Source organism: Carcharodon carcharias, assembly GCF_017639515.1.
Source record: "Carcharodon carcharias isolate sCarCar2 chromosome 27 unlocalized genomic scaffold, sCarCar2.pri SUPER_27_unloc_1, whole genome shotgun sequence".
Taxonomy (NCBI): Eukaryota; Metazoa; Chordata; class Chondrichthyes; order Lamniformes; family Lamnidae; genus Carcharodon; species Carcharodon carcharias.
This window is the reverse complement of record NW_024470624.1, coordinates 4,357,092-4,374,945: the sequence shown is the minus strand read 5'-3', so window position 1 is coordinate 4,374,945 and position 17,854 is coordinate 4,357,092. Positions and strand designations below refer to the sequence as shown.

Below are 17,854 nucleotides of genomic sequence, written 5' to 3'. Positions count from 1 at the left end.
TAACAAAAACGAGAAGTTTCAGTGGACATTGGAGTGTCAGAAGCCATTCGATAGTTTGAAAACTGCATTAATTACCACCCCAGTGTTGGCAGTACCCAATTATGCCAAGCAATTCAAGTTAGCCATTGACGCAAGCGATATAGGCACTGGGGCTGCACTGTTACAAGAAGATGACACTGGAATTGAAAAACCGATAGGGTATTTTTCACAGAAGCTGAATGTACAACAGAGAAGATATTCAATGATCAAAAAAGAGACTTTGGGTTTGGTGTGCGCATTGCAGCATCTTGAAATTTATGTTGCAAACAATTCATCAGAAACAATCATTTATACAAACCATATTCTTTGAAGTTTTTGGACAAATTTGGAGACAAATTGCAAGACTTTTTAGATGGAGTGTATTATTACAACCATTTAATCGATGGGTTATACATATTGCTGGAAGAGAAAATGTGTTCGCAGATGCGTTATCAAGAGGTTGAAGCTTAAAGGTAAGTGGGACATTTTAAAAGAAAAAACCTGGACACTGAACTGGAATGATTTCTGTTGATACCAATGACTTATATATTTATTGTTATGTGACAGTGTAATAATGTAATAACAATAATGTAATAATCTTAATAATGTAATAGCACACATCACACATAGGGAGTGAGAGAGAGAGACACACATCAGAGAAAGACACACACACTCACTTACACATCACATACAGGAAGAGAGAGAGACACACACATCACACACACAGGAGGAAGAGAGACACACACACACATCACACATACAGGGAGAGAAAGACACACACAACACAAGGAGAGAGACACACACACCATCACACACACAGGGAGAGAGACACACACACATCACACATACAGGGAGAGAAAGGCACACACAACACAAGGAGAGAGACATACACACCATCACATACATACCAAGAGAGAGACACACACATCACACTCAGGGAGTGAGATAGACATACACAGGGAGAGAGAGAGACACACACACATCACACACAGAGGGAAAGAGACATGCACACGACACAGGGAGAGGAAAAGACACACATATATCACTCAGGAAAAGAGACACACATACACATCACACACCGAGAGAGAGAGACTGTTATGACTGATATAGTTGGTGAAGCTGAGTTATTTAAAAATCCCAGAGGGAAACTTTAAACAACTGTCGTAACCTAGAATTTTAAGTGTTATGTTTGAGATGCAGCTTTAAATTCAGGAATCAGACCACCAGTTCTTGAGGTTTTATATTAAACTAAATGAAACATTTTATTAATTTACACAGGTTAAATATATATACACATGGCTACAAATTACTACGATCATAACTTTCAACCAATTCCCAAACTAATCTCCATTAAGGCAACAGCAACCCATAGACTTATCCAAACACCAGGCAAAGCGTTTTCACCTTATGATTTCAAAATGAGGTTCTTTTCACTTTGGTTCCTGGGGAGACAGTTGGAGGTTTACAGCTGCTTTTGATCTTACATTGCCTCTGCTCTACACACACAAAACTGTTGAAGTTATACCTGGCACAGCCCATTGAATTCTCATTGTACCACCAGCCTCTTCTAACAATAAAACCCCTTTCGTAGTGCGAATTTTATGAGTAATATAAACATATTGCTTGGTCTCTGCTGGCTAGGTGCCAGATTTCACCCCACTCCTTGAATACTCTATTCAAAAAATGCAAATACACACTCTCTCTCTTACATCTCAAATCCAGCACACATCAAAGAACCCAGACTAGCTGGCTTTAATCCAATTAAAACACACCCACAAACTAAACCTCTATTTTAAAAGAAAAATATTTTCCAATAATATTATATACATTAATAGCTTCATGACAGTTATGTGCATCCCTCTCTCTCTGTGTGATGTGTGTGTGTCTCTCTCTCTGTGTGTGATATGTGTATCTCTCTCTCTCTCCCTTCCTCTCCCTGTGTGTGATGTGTGTCTCTCTCACTGTGTGATGCATGTCTCAGTCTCTGTGTGATGTGTGTCTCTCTCTCCTTGTGTGTGAGATGTGTGTGTCTCTCTCTCCCTCTGTGATGTGTGTATCTCTCTCTGTGTGATATGTGTTTTTCTCTCTCTCCCTCTGTATGATGTATATCTCTCTCTGTGTGATGTGTGTGTGTGTCTCTCTCTCTCTGTGATGTATGTCTCTCCCTGTGTGTGATGTGTGTCTCTCTCTCTCCTTTTGTGTGATGTGTGTCTTCCTCCCTCTGTGATATGTATGTCTCCCTCTCTCTGATGTGTGTCCATGTCTCTCACCATGTGTGTGATGTTTCTCTCTCTCTCTCTCCATGTGTAATTTATGTGCATCTCTTTCTCCCTGTGTGTGATTTGTGTGTCTCCCCCTGCGTGTGATGTGTATCTCTCTCACCCTGTGTGTGTGAGGTGTGTTTCTCTGTCTCACTCTGTATGATGTGTGTCTCTCTCTCCCTGTGAGGTGTGTGTTGCTCTGTCTCTCACTCTGTGTGATGTCTATGTCTCTCCATCCCTGTGTGATGTGCCTGCCTCTCTGTGTGATGTGTGTGTCCCTGTGTGTGTGTGTGTCTCTCTCTCCATTTCTGTGATGTGTGTCTCCCTCCCTCTGTGTGTGTATGTCTCCCTCCCTCTGTGTGATGTGTTTGTCTCTGTCTCTCTCTGATGTGTGTGTCTCTCTCTTCCTGTGTGTGATGTGTGTGCCTCTCGCCATGTGTGTGATGTGTGTGTCTCTCTCTCCTTGAGTCTGATGTGTGTGTCTCTCCGTATGTGTGTGATGTGTGTCTGTGTGTGTGTGTGTGTGTGTGTGCATGATTTGTGTCTCCCTCTCTCCCTGTGACTGTGATATGTGTGTGTGTCTCTCTGTGGTATTTTTTCTCTCTCTCTGATGTGTGTATTCTCTTCCTCTGTGTCTGTTTGCTCTCTCTCTCCCTGTGTGTGATGTGTCTCTCACCCTGTGTGCAATGTGTCTCTCTCTCTCGCCCTGCGTGTGTGATGTGTGTCTCTCTCTCCATGTATGATGTGTTGTGTCTCTCTCTCCTTGTGTGTGTGAGATGTGTATGTGTGTGTCTCTCTCTCTCTCCCTGTGGATGGTGTGTCTCTCTCTCCCTGTGTGTGTGAAGTGTGTTTGTATCTCTCTGTGTGTGAAATGTGTGTCTCTCTCCGTGTGTGATATGTGTGTGTGTCTCTCTCTCTCCATGTGCGATGTCTGTGTGTCTGTCTCTCTGAGTGTGATGTGTGTGCCTTTCTCGGTGTGTGTGTCTCGCTCTCCATGTGTGTGTGATGTGCATGTCTCTCTGTCCCTGTGTGTGTGATGCGTGTCTCTGTGTGTGTGTATGTGATATGTGTGTCTCTCTCTCTCTCTGTGATGTATATCTGTCTCTGATCCTGTGTGTGATGTGTGTGTCTCTCTCTTCCTGTGCGTGATGTGTGTGCCTCTCACCATGTGTGTGATGTGTGTGTCTCTCTCTCCCGTGTGTGTGTGGGATGTGTGTCTCTGTGTGTGTGTGTGTGTGTGTGTGTGTGTGTGCATAATGTGTGATCCTCTCTCTCTCCCTGTGACTGTGATATGTGTGTGTGTCTCTCTCTGTGGTATGTTTTGTCTCTCTCTGATGTGTGTGTATTCTCTTTCTCTGTGTCTGTTTGCTCTCTCTCTCCCTGTGTGTGATTTGTGTCTCTCGCACTGTGTGCAATGTGTGTCTCTCCCTCGCCCTGCGTGTATGTGTTTCTCTCGCCCTGTGTGTGATGTGTGTCTCTCTCTCTGTGTATGACGTGTTGTGTCTCTCTCCTTGTGTGTGTGTGAGATGTGTGTGTGTGTCTCTCTCTCTCTCTCCCTGTGGATGGTGTGTCTCTCCGTGTGTGTGTGAAGTGTGTGTGTATATATCTCTCTGTGTGAAATGTGTGTCTCTCTCCGTGTGTGATATGTGTGTGTGTTTCACTCTCTCCGTGTGCGATGTCTGTGTCTGTCTCTCTGAGTGTGATGTGTGTGCCTTTCTCTCTGTGTGTGTCTCTCTCTCTCCATGTGTGTGTGATGTGTGTGTCTCTCTCTGTTTCTGATGTGTGTCTCTCTCTGTCCCTGTGTGTGTGATGCATGTCTCTGTGTGTGTATGTGATGTGTGTGTCTCCCTCTCTCTGTGTAATGTGTCTGTCTCTCATCCTGTGTTTGTAATATATGTGTCTCTCTCTTCGTGTGTGTATGTGATGTGTGTGTCTCTTGCTCCCTGTGTGTTTGTGATGTGTGTGTCTCTCTCCCTGTGTGCGTGATGTGTGTCTTTCTCTCCCTATATGTGTGTCCCTCTCTCCCTGTGTGATTTGTGTACCTTTCCCTGTGTGATGTGTGTCCCTCTCTCTCTCCCTGTGTGTGCTGTGCTTCTCTCTCTCTCTGTGTGGTGTGTCTCTCTCTCAACCTGCATGTTCGAAGTGTGTGTGTCTCTCTCTCTCCATGTGTGTGAGAGATGTGTGTGTCTCTCTCTCTCCATGTGTGTGAGAGATGTGTGTGTCTCTCTCTGTTTCTGATGTGTGTGTCTCTCTCTGTTTCTGATGTGTGTGTCTCTCTCTGTTTCTGATGTGTGTGTCTCTCTCTGTTTCTGATGTGTGTGTCTCTCTCTGTTTCTGATGTGTGTGTCTCTCTCTGTTTCTGATGTGTGTGTCTCTCTCTGTTTCTGATGTGTGTGTCTCTCTCTGTTTCTGATGTGTGTGTCTCTCTCTGTTTCTGATGTGTGTGTCTCTCTCTGTTTCTGATGTGTGTGTCTCTCTCTGTTTCTGATGTGTGTGTCTCTCTCTGTTTCTGATGTGTGTGTCTCTCTCTGTTTCTGATGTGTGTGTCTCTCTCTGTTTCTGATGTGTGTGTCTCTCTCTGTTTCTGATGTGTGTGTCTCTCTCTGTTTCTGATGTGTGTGTCTCTCTCTGTTTCTGATGTGTGTGTCTCTCTCTGTTTCTGATGTGTGTGTCTCTCTCTGTTTCTGATGTGTGTGTCTCTCTCTGTTTCTGATGTGTGTGTCTCTCTCTGTTTCTGATGTGTGTGTCTCTCTCTGTTTCTGATGTGTGTGTCTCTCTCTGTTTCTGATGTGTGTGTCTCTCTCTGTTTCTGATGTGTGTGTCTCTCTCTGTTTCTGATGTGTGTGTCTCTCTCTGTTTCTGATGTGTGTGTCTCTCTCTGTTTCTGATGTGTGTGTCTCTCTCTGTTTCTGATGTGTGTGTCTCTCTCTGTTTCTGATGTGTGTGTCTCTCTCTGTTTCTGATGTGTGTGTCTCTCTCTGTTTCTGATGTGTGTGTCTCTCTCTGTTTCTGATGTGTGTGTCTCTCTCTGTTTCTGATGTGTGTGTCTCTCTCTGTTTCTGATGTGTGTGTCTCTCTCTGTTTCTGATGTGTGTGTCTCTCTCTGTTTCTGATGTGTGTGTCTCTCTCTGTTTCTGATGTGTGTGTCTCTCTCTGTTTCTGATGTGTGTGTCTCTCTCTGTTTCTGATGTGTGTGTCTCTCTCTGTTTCTGATGTGTGTGTGTCTCTCTCTGTTTCTGATGTGTGTGTGTCTCTCTCTGTTTCTGATGTGTGTGTGTCTCTCTCTGTTTCTGATGTGTGTGTGTTTATCTCTCTGTTTCTGATGTGTGTGTGTCTCTCTGTTTCTGATGTGTGTGTCTCTCTGTCCCTGTGTGTGATGTGTGTCTCTGTGTGTATATGTGATGTGTGTCTCCCTCTCTCTCTGTGTGATGTGTCTGTCTGTCACCCTGAGTGTGATGTGTGTGCCTTTCTCTGTGTGTGTGTCTCTCTCTCTCCAAGTGTGTGTGATGTGTGTCTCTCTCTGTTTCTGATGTGTGTGTCTCTCTCTGTTTCTGATGTATGTGTCTCTCTGTCCCTGTGTGTGTGATGTGTGTCTCTGTGTGATATGTGATGTGTGTGTCTCCCTCTCTCTCTGTGTGATGTGTCTGTCTGTCACCCTGCGTGTGATGTGTGTGTCTCTCTCCGTGTGCAACGTCTGTGTGTCTGTCTCTCTGAGTGTGATGTGTGTGCCTTTCTCTCTGTGTCTTTCTCTCTCTCCCTGTGTATGTGATGTGTATGTGTCCCTCTCTCTCTCTGTGTATGTGATGTGTGTGTGTGTCTCTCTCTCTCTCTGTGATATGTGTCTGTCTCTCATCCTGTGTGTGATGTGTGTGTCTCTCTCTCCCTGTGTGTGTATGTGATGTGTATGTTTCCCTCTCTCTCTGTGTATGTGAGATGTGTGTGTGTCTCTCTCTGTGATATGTGTCTGTCTCTCATCCTGTGTGTGTGATGTGTGTCTCCCTCTCTCTCTCCCTGTGACTGTGATATGTGTGTGTCTCTCTCTGTGATATGTTTTGTCTCTCTCTGATGTGTGTGTATTCTCTTTGTCTGTGTCTGTTTGCTCTCTCTCTCCCTGTGTGTGATGTGTGTCTCTCACCCTGTGTGCAATGTGTGTCTCTCTCTCGCCCTGCGTGTATGATGTGTGTTTCTCTCTCTGTGTATGATGTGTTGTGTCTCTTTCTCCTTGTGCGTGTGAGACGTGTGTGTGTCTCTCTCTCTGTGATATGTGTCTGTCTCGCATCCTGTGTGTGTGATGTGTGTCTCTCTCTCTGTGTGCATGATGTGTGTCTCCCTCTCTCTCTCCCTGTGACTGATATGTGTGTGTGTCTCTCTCTCTCTGTGGTATGGTTTGTCTCTCTGATGTGTGTGTATTCTTTCTCTGTGTCTGTCTGCTCTCTCTCTCCCTGTGTGTGATGTGTGTCTCTCCACCTGTGTGCAATGTGTGTCCCTCTCTCACCCGGTGTGTGTGATGTGTGTCTCTCTCTCACCCTGCGTGTGTGATGTGTGTCTCTCTCTGTGTATGATGTGTTGTGTCTCTTTCTCCTTGTGTGTGAGATGTGTGTGTATGTCTCTCTCTCTGTGGATGGTGTGTCTCTCTCTCTCCATGTGTGATGTGTGTGTGTCTCTCTCTCTCCGTGTGCGATGTCTGTGTGTCTGTCTCTCTGAGTGTGATGTGTGTGCCTTTCTCTCTGTGTGTGTCTCTCTCTCCATGTGTGTGTGATGTGTGTGTCTCTCTGTCTCTGGGTGTGTGATTTGTGTCTCTCTCTCCCTGTGTGATTTGTGTCCCTTTCTCTCCCTGTATGATGTGTGTCCCTCTCTCTCCCTACGTCTGCTGTGTGTTTCTCTCTCTCCCTTTATGTGATGTCCTTGTCTCTCTCTCTCTCTGTGATGTGTGTCTCTCTCTCACTCTGCGTGTGTGATGTGTGTCTCTCTCTACGTGTGTGTATGTGATGTGTGTGTGTCTCTTTCTCTCTCTCTCCCTATGTGATGTGTGTCCCTCTCTCCCTGTGTGATTTGTGTCCCTTTCTCTCCCTGTGTGATGTGTGTCCCTCTCTCTCCCTGTGTGTGGTGTGTTTCTCTCTCTCTCCCTGTGTGATGTGTGTCTCTCTCATCCTGTGTGTGATGTGTGTCTTTCTCTCCATGTGTGTGTTGTGTCTCTCTCCCCTTGTGTGATGTGTACTTCTGTCTCTCTCTCTCCATGTGTGATGTCTGTGTGTCTCTCTCTGAGTGTGATGTGTGTCTCTCTCCATGTGTGTGATGTGTGTGTGTCTCTCTCCGTGTGTGTGATGTGTGTTGTCTCTCTCTCCCTGTGTGATGTGTGTCCCACTCTCTCCCAAGTGATGTGTGTCCCTCTCTCCCTGTGTGATTTGTGTCCCTTTCTCTCCATGTGATGTGTCCCTTTCTATCCGTGTGCTGTGTGTGTGTCTCTCTCCGTGTGCGATGTCTGTATGTGTCTCTCTGAGTGTGATGTGTGTGTCTCTACCTCTCCCTGTGAACGTGTGTCTCTCTCGCTGTGTGTGTCTGTCTCTCCATGTGTGATGAGTGTGTCTCTCTCTTTCCCTGTGTGTGATGTGTGTTTCTCCCTCTCTCTCCCTGTGACTGTGATGTGTATGTCCGTCTCTTTCTGTGATATGTGTGTATTCTCTTTCTGTGTCTGTTTGCTCTCTCTGTGTGTGTGTGTGTGTGTGTGTGTGTAATGTGTGTGCCTCTGTGTGTGTGTGTGTGTGTGTGTGTGTCTCTCTCTCTCTCTTTCCATGTGTGTGGTGTCTCTCTGCCCCTGTGTGTGTGATGCGTGTCTGTGTGTATATGATGTGTGTGTCTCTCTCTCACTGTGTGATGTGTGTCTGTCTCTCATCCTGTGTGTGATGTGTGTCTCCCTCATCCTGTGTGTGATGTGTGTCTTTCTCTCCATGTGTGTGTTGTGTCTCTCTCCCCTTGTGTGATGTGTACTTCTGTCTCTCTCTCTCCATGTGTGATGTCTGTGTGTCTCTCTGAGTGTGATGTGTGTCTCTCTCCATGTGTGTGATGTGTGTGTGTCTCTCTCCGTGTGTGTGATGTGTGTTGTCTCTCTCTCCCTGTGTGATGTGTGTCCCACTCTCTCCCAAGTGATGTGTGTCCCTCTCTCCCTGTGTGATTTGTGTCCCTTTCTCTCCATGTGATGTGTCCCTTTCTATCCGTGTGCTGTGTGTGTGTCTCTCTCCGTGTGCGATGTCTGTATGTGTCTCTCTGAGTGTGATGTGTGTGTCTCTACCTCTCCCTGTGAACGTGTGTCTCTCTCGCTGTGTGTGTCTGTCTCTCCATGTGTGATGAGTGTGTCTCTCTCTTTCCCTGTGTGTGATGTGTGTTTCTCCCTCTCTCTCCCTGTGACTGTGATGTGTATGTCCGTCTCTCTCTGTGATATGTGTGTATTCTCTTTCTGTGTCTGTTTGCTCTCTGTGTGTGTGTGTGTGTGTGTGTGTGTGTGTGTGTGTGTAATGTGTGTGCCTCTGTGTGTGTGTGTGTGTGTGTGTGTGTGTGTGTGTGTGTCTCTCTCTCTCTTTCCATATGTGTGTGGTGTCTCTCTGCCCCTGTGTGTGTGATGCGTGTCTGTGTGTATATGATGTGTGTGTCTCTCTCTCACTGTGTGATGTGTGTCTGTCTCTCATCTTGTGTGTGATGTGTGTCTCTCTCTCTCTCCCTGTGTGTGTGTGATATGTGTGTCTCTCTCTCCATGTGTGTGATCTGTATGTCTCTCTCTCCGTGTGTGATGTGCGTGTCTCTTTCTCCGTGTGTGACGTGTGTCTCTCTCTCCGTGTGTGATGTGTGTGTCTCTCTCCATGTGATATGTGTCCCGCTCTCTCCCTATGTGATGTGTGTCCCTCTCTCCCTGTGATTTGTGTCCCTCTCTCTCTCTGTGTGCTGTGCATTTCTCTGTTTTTCTCTCTCCCTTTGTGTGATGTCCTTGTCTCTCTCTCTCCCTGTGATGTGTGTCCCTCTCTCTCTGTGATGTGTCTCTCAGTGTGTGTCTCTTTCTCTCCGTGTGTGATGTGTTTGTCTCTCTCTCTGTGGTGTCTCTCTCTCCTTGTGTGTATGTGTGTGTCTCTCTCTGTGATCTGTGTATCCCTCTTTCTCCATATCTGTTTGCTCTATCTCTCTCTCTCTCCCTGTGTGTGATGTGTGTCCCTCTCTCTCCGTGTGGAATGTGTGTGTTTCTCTCTCCATGTGTGATATGTGTGTCTCTCTCCCAGTGTGATGTGGTGTCTCCCTCTCTCCCTGTTTTTGTGTGATGTGTGCGTTCCTCCTGTGGGATGTATATACTTCTCTCTCCATATGGCATGTGTCTCTCACTCTGTCTCTTCATGTGTGATGCGTGTCTCTCTCTCCCTGAGCGCGATGTGTGTGTGTCTCTCTCTCCCCCCGTGTGACGTGTGTCTCTCTCTCCCGGTGTGATATGTATGTCTCTCTCCGTGCAATGTGTGTGCCTCTTTCTCTCTCCCTGCATGTGATGTCTCTCTCCATGTGATGTGAGTCTCTCTCTCTCCCCGAATGTGATGTGTCTCTCTCTCCTTGTGTGCATGATATGTGTCTCTCTTCATGTGATGTGTGAGTTTCTCTCTCTCTCTCCCCAAATGTGATGTGTGTCTCTCTCTCTCCTTGTGTGCATGATGTGTCTCTCTCCATGCAGTCTGTCTCTTTCTCCCATGTGTGGTGTGTCACTCTCGCTGTATTACTTGTGTGTCTCTCTCTCGCTGTGTGATATGTGTGTCTCTCTCTCCCTCTCCCTGTGTGATGTGTGTCTCTTGCTTCCTCTCCCTGTGATGTGTGTCTCTCCCTCCCTCTCCCTGTGTGATGTGTACATTTATCTCTCTCCTTGTCTGTGTCTCCCTCTCTTTCACTGTGTGGGTATGTGTGTGTGTCTCGCTCTCTGTCTTTCACTTCTGTGCAGTGTCCCTTTTTCTTTGTGGTTCTGTCAAGGACAGTCCCTCTCACCTTGTGAGTTCAGCTCTTTTGTCCATGTTTGAACCAAGGCTGTAATGAGGTGAGGAGCTGAGTGGCCCTGGCGGAACCCGAACTGGGTGTCAGTGAGCAGGTTATTGCTAAGCAAGTGTCGTTTGATAGCACTGTTGATGACTCCTTCCATCACTTTACTGATGATGAAGAGTAGACTGATGGGGCGGTAATTGGCCGGGTTGGATTAGTCTTGCTTTTTGTGTACAGGACATACCTGAGCAATTTTCCACATAGCCGGGTAGATGTCAGTGTTGTAGCTACTGGAACAGCTTGGCTAGGGTCGCGGCAAGTTCTGGAGCACAAGTCTTCAGTACTATTGCCGGAATATTGTCAGGGCCCATAGCCTTTGCAGTATCCAGTGCCTTCAGCCATTTCTTGATATCACATGGAGTGAATCGAATTGGCTGAAGACTGGTAATTGTGATGCTGGGGATCTCTGGAGGAGGCCAAGATGGATCATCCACTCAGCACTTCTGGCTGAAGATTGTAGTAAATGCTTCAGCCGTATCTTTTGCACTGTGCTGGGCACTCCCATCATTGAGGATGGGGATATTTGTGGAGCCTCCACCTCCAGTGAATTGTTTAATTGTCCACCACCATTCACGACTGGATGTGGCAGGACTGCAGAGCTTAGATCTGATCTGTTGGTTGTGGGATCGCTTAGCTCTGTCTATCTCCTGCTGCTTATGCTGTTTGGCACGCGAGTAGTCCTGTTTTATAGCTTCACCAAGTTGACACCTCATTTTTAGGTACGTCTGGTGCTGCTCCTGGCATGCTCTCCTGCACTCTTCATTGAACCAGAGTTGATCCCCTGGCTTGATGGTAATGGTAGAGTGGGGGATATGCTGGGCCATGAGGTGACAGATTGTGCTCGAGTACAATTCTCTTTGCTAGATCTGTTTGAAATCTATCCCATTTAGCACGGTGGTAGTGCCACACAATACAATGGATATTCTCAATGTGAAGACGGGACTTCGTCTCCACAACAACTGTGCGGTGGTCACACCTACTGATACTGTCATGGACAGGTGTATCTGCGGCAGGCAGGTTGGTGAGGATGAAGTCAAGTATGTTTTCCTCTCTTGGTGGTTCCCTCACCACCTGTTGCAGGCCCAGTCTAGTAGCTATGTCCTTTAGGACTCGGCCAGCTCAGTCAGTAGTGGTGCTACCGAGCCACTCTTGGCGATGGACATCGAAGTCCCCCACCCAGAGTACATTCTGTGACCTTGCCACCCTCAGTGCTTCCTCCAAGTGATGTTCAACATGGAGGAGCACCGATTCACCAGCTGAGGGAGGGCAGTACGTGGTATTCAGCAGGTGGTTTCCTTGCCTATGTTTGATCTGATGCCAATTTTGGCTCTAGCCCCCAGATATTAGTAAGGAGGACTTTACAGGGTCGACAGGGCTGTATTTGCCGTTGTCGTTTCCGGTGCCTCGGTCAATGCTGGGTGCTCTGTCCAGTTTCGTTCTTTATTGTCCTTTCTGTAGCAGTTTGATACGACTGAGTAGCTTGCTCAGCCATTTCAGAGGGCAAACAAGAGTCGACCATGTTGCAAAAAGGATGTGTAAGATCCCACCTTTCCAGAGGGATAGAATTGAAAAGCAGGGAGGTTATGTTCAACTTGTTTCGAACCATAGTTAGACTACACTGGGAGCACTGTCAACAACTGTGATCTCCATTTAGAAAAAGGAAATAGAGGCACTGGAGAAAGGGCAACAAAAATTCACAAGAATAATACCAGAACTGAGAGCATTTAACCCTCAGGAAAGGCTGGGGCTGCTTTTCTCTAGAAAAGAGAAGACTGAAGGGTGACCTGATGGAAGTCTTTAAGATGATGAAGTGGATCAATAATCCAAACGGGATTTCATGAGAAACCTCTTTACCCAGTGAGCGGAGAGAGTGTGGAACTCACTACCACAGCAAGTGGTTAAGGTGAATAGCATGAATATGTTTAAGAGGTGTTATGATCCCCAGCCGAGGTTACCCCTGGGCAAGCCTGATCCCAGGGTGGAACCCAGCTTGATAGATCCTAACTTTTAGTTTTGCTGGTTTAGATACATGGAGAGGATCTACCGAACAGAGTCACCAGAGTCAGCTGATGAACTTTTAACAAAAGCATAAAACATTTATCAAACAAGAAAGGATGAACTATATTACAATACTCCTTCACCCACAACTATATCTTTACAGGTATATACAGGTTTGCAAATATACAGGCAACCAAAAGCTCTCTTATGCTCGAATGTCCACGGTAAGTACAGTCCTTGTAAACCAATAGGCAACCTGTGGTCAGACACCCCACACTCTGAAACCAAGTGACACACGCCACCCCAGTCAGATGATATGGATCTCTCCTCAACTCCCTGCCAGGCGCTTGTCACGCCGCAAGCTAACCAGTCTCACTGAAATAAAAGCAAAATACTGCGGACGCTGGAAATCTGAAACAAAAAAGCAAAGGTTGCCATGAAAGCTCAGCAGGTCTGACAGCAACTGTGGAGAGAAAGACAGGGCTAACGTATCGAGAAAGTGCTACTGAACAGAGTCACCACAGTCATACGGACTCAAAATGTTAACTCTGTCTTTCTCTCCACAAATGCTGTCAGGCCTGCTGAGTTTGTCCAGCAATTTTTGTTTTTGTTTCAGTCTCACTGAACTCCAGCTTTCACATGAGGGTTTCCTGTCTCTGCCTTGCGAGAACTAGCCTTGGAATCTTCTCCCAAATCAACGCCTTCTCTCAGCCGCCTTCCCATGTGCCTCTCCCCTGGGTCACCACGTGCATGATTCAAGCTGCCTCCCACGCACTCTCTCTCTCACCGACACAGCGGTCAACAGTACACCACTGCTTCACTTGCCCACAGCAAAGAGTTACAGGCCTTCAGTTGCCTCTTTGGGCCTTCTGGCTTCTCACAAGCCTTTATATCGCTTTGACTCTGCCTCCTGCAGCTTGGCGCTTTAAAGTTTGAAGCTTGGATCCTTTCTCTGCTCCTTACTCTTAACTTCACTTCACAGGGCCTTTTCCAGGTTCCTGTCCTTCCTTTGACCTGCTTGGGACTTTCTCCTGTTCCACTCCCCTGGATTCTTGGGGACTTTCTTCTTTTGCTTGGGACTTGCTATCTGTCCTTTTTGCTCCAATCTTTCTCTGGCAGCTACTTTCAACCAATTTTAGCTTGGGGCTAGCTATCTGCCCCTTTTAGGTTGCTTCTGCTTGCCAGCTGTCGTCAATCTGAGCTCAAAACTGCTGTCTCTAGTTTCTTGTGTGTGTGTGTCTGCAGGTGGGAGGGACTTGTCTCTCTGAACCCCTTTTGCTAGGCAACAGCCCAGTTTTTCTACTCTTGTTTGCTTAGCTTCTCTTACAGTTGTAAACTCTCAATAGAAATGCAGGCACCTTTTAAAGTGAAACTAAAACTCAACTTGACCTTTTCTTAACATGCAAATACAGAAATACATGTCAAACTTAAACTTTAAAGCTAAAACTCATTCCTAGCACCCACAAATACAAATATAACTTACTTAAACCATCTCTATTACCAAACAGAGGAAGCAAGACACATACATGAGGTAGAAAGGAATAGAAGGATGTGCTGATGGGGGGAGATGAAGAGGGGTGAGTGGAGGTTCATGTGGATCATAAATACTGACAGAGACCAATTGAGCTGACTGACCTGGCCCTGTGCTGTAGACTCAATGGAACTGAGACAAATGTATTTATTTTAGATCAACCTGTAGTGGTAGGAAAAACACTATTTACTGTCCAGGATAAAATAAATGTCCATCAGCTTTTGTGGATCATTTCAGTGGAAACGCACACTCCAGACTGTTACAATCCTGATTGAGACCATCAATGTTTAAAGAGAAATCTGAACACCCAGTAATTAACTGAAAGAACCAGACCACAAGATTTCAAGCCTTTAAACACAAACAAAGTTTAGTGTTAAAAAAAAATTGAAGGAAGTAAGCATGACCAACCTATGTTTTGTAATTACTTAAGTTATAAACCCCATCCTACATCTGAGTCCCACCCAGGAGTTCCTTTATGTATTACGAGATCTTGAAGGTTCATTCACTTTTTCTGGGACTAACCCAAAGGTATGCCACAGCCCTCTGGAATTCACTTTGATTCCTCCTCAGTGTTCCAGCTACTCCTTTGAGGTCCATGATATCCTGAGCACCTTTCCATTAGCTTTTGGTGAATCAACCCTCCAAATTTTCTTTCAGACTGTCGATTCCTCAGCTCAAGCGTAAAGCGTCACTGCCTACTTGACCTGACTTTGACCAGGCAGCTGGCTTTCCCCCAGCCTGCTCCCACAGCTTCTTCACAAGCTCACAGTTCAAGCTGACTGCTTTCTGCCACAAGGGCTTTCACCATGACGGTCACTGGAGATTTCTTCCTCGAGCTCCAAGCTAGGCAAATCTTCCAGCTTCATTTCCCCTCACCAATTCTAGATGAGCTACAAGCTACACAAGGTCAAATCTGTAACGGCCCTCTATGAGAAACACCAAGATAAATTAAACAAAAATAACCTTTGCAACCCCACAGCCCATCTCCATAGCAACATGGCATTCTTTGGGATGTTCCAAACAGGAAAGCAAACCAAATATCTCCTACCTTCAAAACACCCTTCAATTTATGATCTACAGGAAATTTGAAACCAGGTTTTCACAACAAGCTTTAAAGAGCATCAGCCCACTGGAAGCAAAGTCGCGAGACCGGCCAGACCAGCAGAAAGAAACCCTCTGACCCTCCCACTTCACCAAGTGTCAGAATGAACATGGTTCAGTCTTGGATGTGATTAACAGCAGCAATAACAGCATAATCCAACCCCTGGAATCACTTGTGAACTTGCTGGTGTTTCTGCAGGTGGGATAACTGAGTGAATCCTTTCCCACATTGAGCGCAGGTGAATGGCCTCTCCCCAGTGTGAACTCGCTGATGTCTCTGCAGATTGGGTAACCGAGTGAATCCCTTCCCACATGCAGAGCAGTTGAACGGCCTCTCCCCAGTGTGAACCTGCTGGTGTGTCAGCAGGGTGGATAACTGAGTGAATCCCTTCCCACACTGAGAGCAGGTGAATGGCCTCTCCCCGGAGTGAACTCGCTGGTGTCTCTGCAGGTTGGATAACCGAGTGAATCTCTTCCCACATGCAGAGCAGGTGAATGGCCTCTCCCTCGTGTGAACTCGCTGGTGTGTGAGCAAGTGGGACAACTGAGTGAATCCCTTCCCACACTCAGAGCAGGTGAACGGTCTCTCCCCGGTGTGAATTCGCTGGTGTCTTAGCAGTGTGGATGAATCAGCGAAACCCTTCCCACACTCAGAGCAGGTGAATGGCCTCTCCCCGGTGTGAACTCGCTGGTGCATCAGCAGGTTGGATGACTTAGTGAATCCCTTCCCACACTCGGAGCAGGTGAACGGCTTCTCCCCGGTGTGAATTCGCTGGTGTGACACCAGGTTGGATGAATCAGTGAATCCCTTCCCACACTGAGAGCAGGTGAATGGCCTCTCCTCAGTGTGAACTCGCTGGTGTCTCAGCAGGGTGGAAGAATCAGTGAATCCCTTCCCACACTCGGAGCAGGTGAACGGCCTCTCCCCAGTGTGAACTCGCTGGTGTGTCTGCAGCTTGGATGACTGAATGAATCCCTTCCCACACTCCGAGCAGGTGTACGGCCTCTCCCCAGTGTGAACCCGCTGGTGTTCCAGCAGGGTGGATGTCCGACTGAATGCCTTTCCACACTCGGAGCAGATGAACGGCCTCTCCCCAGTGTGAACTCGCTGGTGTATCAGCAGGTTGGATGACTTACTGAATCCCTTCCCACACTCAGAGCACGGAAACAGCCTCTCCCCGGTGTGAACTCGCTGGTGTCTCAGCAAACGGGATAACTTATTGAATTGTTTCACAAATACAGGGCTGGTGATCGGTCTCTCCCCAGTGTGAACTCGATGGTGTCTCTGCAGATTGGATAACTGGGTGAATCCCTTCCCACACATTGAGCAGGCGAACCATTTCTCCCCGGTGTGAACTCGCTGGTGTGTCTGCAGCTGGGATGAACCACTGAATCCCTTCCCACACTTAGAGCAGATGAACGGCCTCTCCCCAGTGTGAATGCGTCGATGAGTTTCCAGCGCAGATGGGAACCGAAATCCCTTCCCACAGTCCCCACATTTCCACGGTTTCTCCATCATGCAGGTGTACTTGTGTCTCTCCAGGTTTGACGATCAGTTGAAGCTGCGTCCACACACAAGACACGTGTACGGCTTCTCCCCGCTGTGAATGGTGTGATGTTTTTTCAGGCTGTGTAACTGGTTAAAGCTCTTTCCACAGCCAGTGCACTGGAGACACTCTCATTCGGGTGTGTGTGTCTCAGTGCTTTCCAGCAATCTTTTGAAGCAAACAGAACAGACAAACATTTCTCCTTCTAGATTCAAAGGCCGATGATATTCAAGTTCCAATGAATCGAGTGACTCTGTCAGGTCTTGATGTGATGTTTGGTTTGAGATTTCTGTCTACAAATACTCCCCTTCCAATATCTGTAAAAGGGAGTTTACAGAAGTCATCATTGTCAATACAGGATAGAAATTCAGAACAGGCAATTCTGTTGAACATTCTTTTCTCTCGTGCCCCAAATCTGTAAATCTCCATCCCACACACTCTCCCTCCAATCTTATTCTGCTGTACCTAATATACCCCTATCAATTCTCCTGAAGGTACTAATTCATGCTGATCAATTTATCTATGTTCACAGCTTCTGTATATATATGTTTACTGGATGAAAAATGTGTGTAATATACAGTACTGGATTACTTGATTAGAGATACATGGGGGTATGAAGAAGAACGTTACTAAGGCAGCGAGTGATGATGACCTGGAGCTTGTTGCCTACGATGGTGGAAGCGGGGACGATCAATAATTTCAAATTGAAATTGGATGGACACTTAAAAGCAATAAACTTGCAGGGAAACAGGGATATAGAGGGGGAATGGAACTGACTGGAATGCTCCACAGAAAGTCGGCATGGACTCGAGTTGCTGAATGGTCTCCTTCTGTGCCATTACGACTCTATGACTGGAAATATATAACGTAGCTACAGGGCTATATTACAAGACTAGAAATAACAAATGTACTTTATTACAGAACCATGAATAATGATATTTCTAATACGTGCCATACAACAACACCAGACACATCTCTGTCCTATATTAATTTACTGCCCCCTTAAATGTCATCCATCTCCTGGGGAAACCAGCCTTTTCATTGTGAACGTTAGGAAAGGGACCATCCTTTTAGCCAGACAAATAAATGTGTCAAACTGAGGGAGCAAAGGATGTCAATGTCTTTAAGAGAGAGAGAGAGAGACCTGGGCCAACCTTTCCAGAGTCTGCACCCTTCCTGGATTCACTTCCTTTCCCTTCAGTTCCTGTAAGTCAACAATTGCCCCCAGAATGAGAAAAGAAATGGAAAGGGGGAGAAAAGAAAGTGTTTTACTCACAGATGTTGGACACATGAGGAAGTTTTAGTCTGTGTGAAGCTCAATCTTCATTCAGAGGGAGGAG

At 46.5% G+C, this 17,854-nt stretch overlaps 1 pseudogene; it reads right to left on the bottom strand.

The window, feature by feature from the left end:
- Window positions 1-15,136: 15,136 nt before the first annotated feature.
- Window positions 15,137-17,854, bottom strand: part of LOC121273761 — a 21,909-nt pseudogene continuing 19,191 nt past the window's right edge.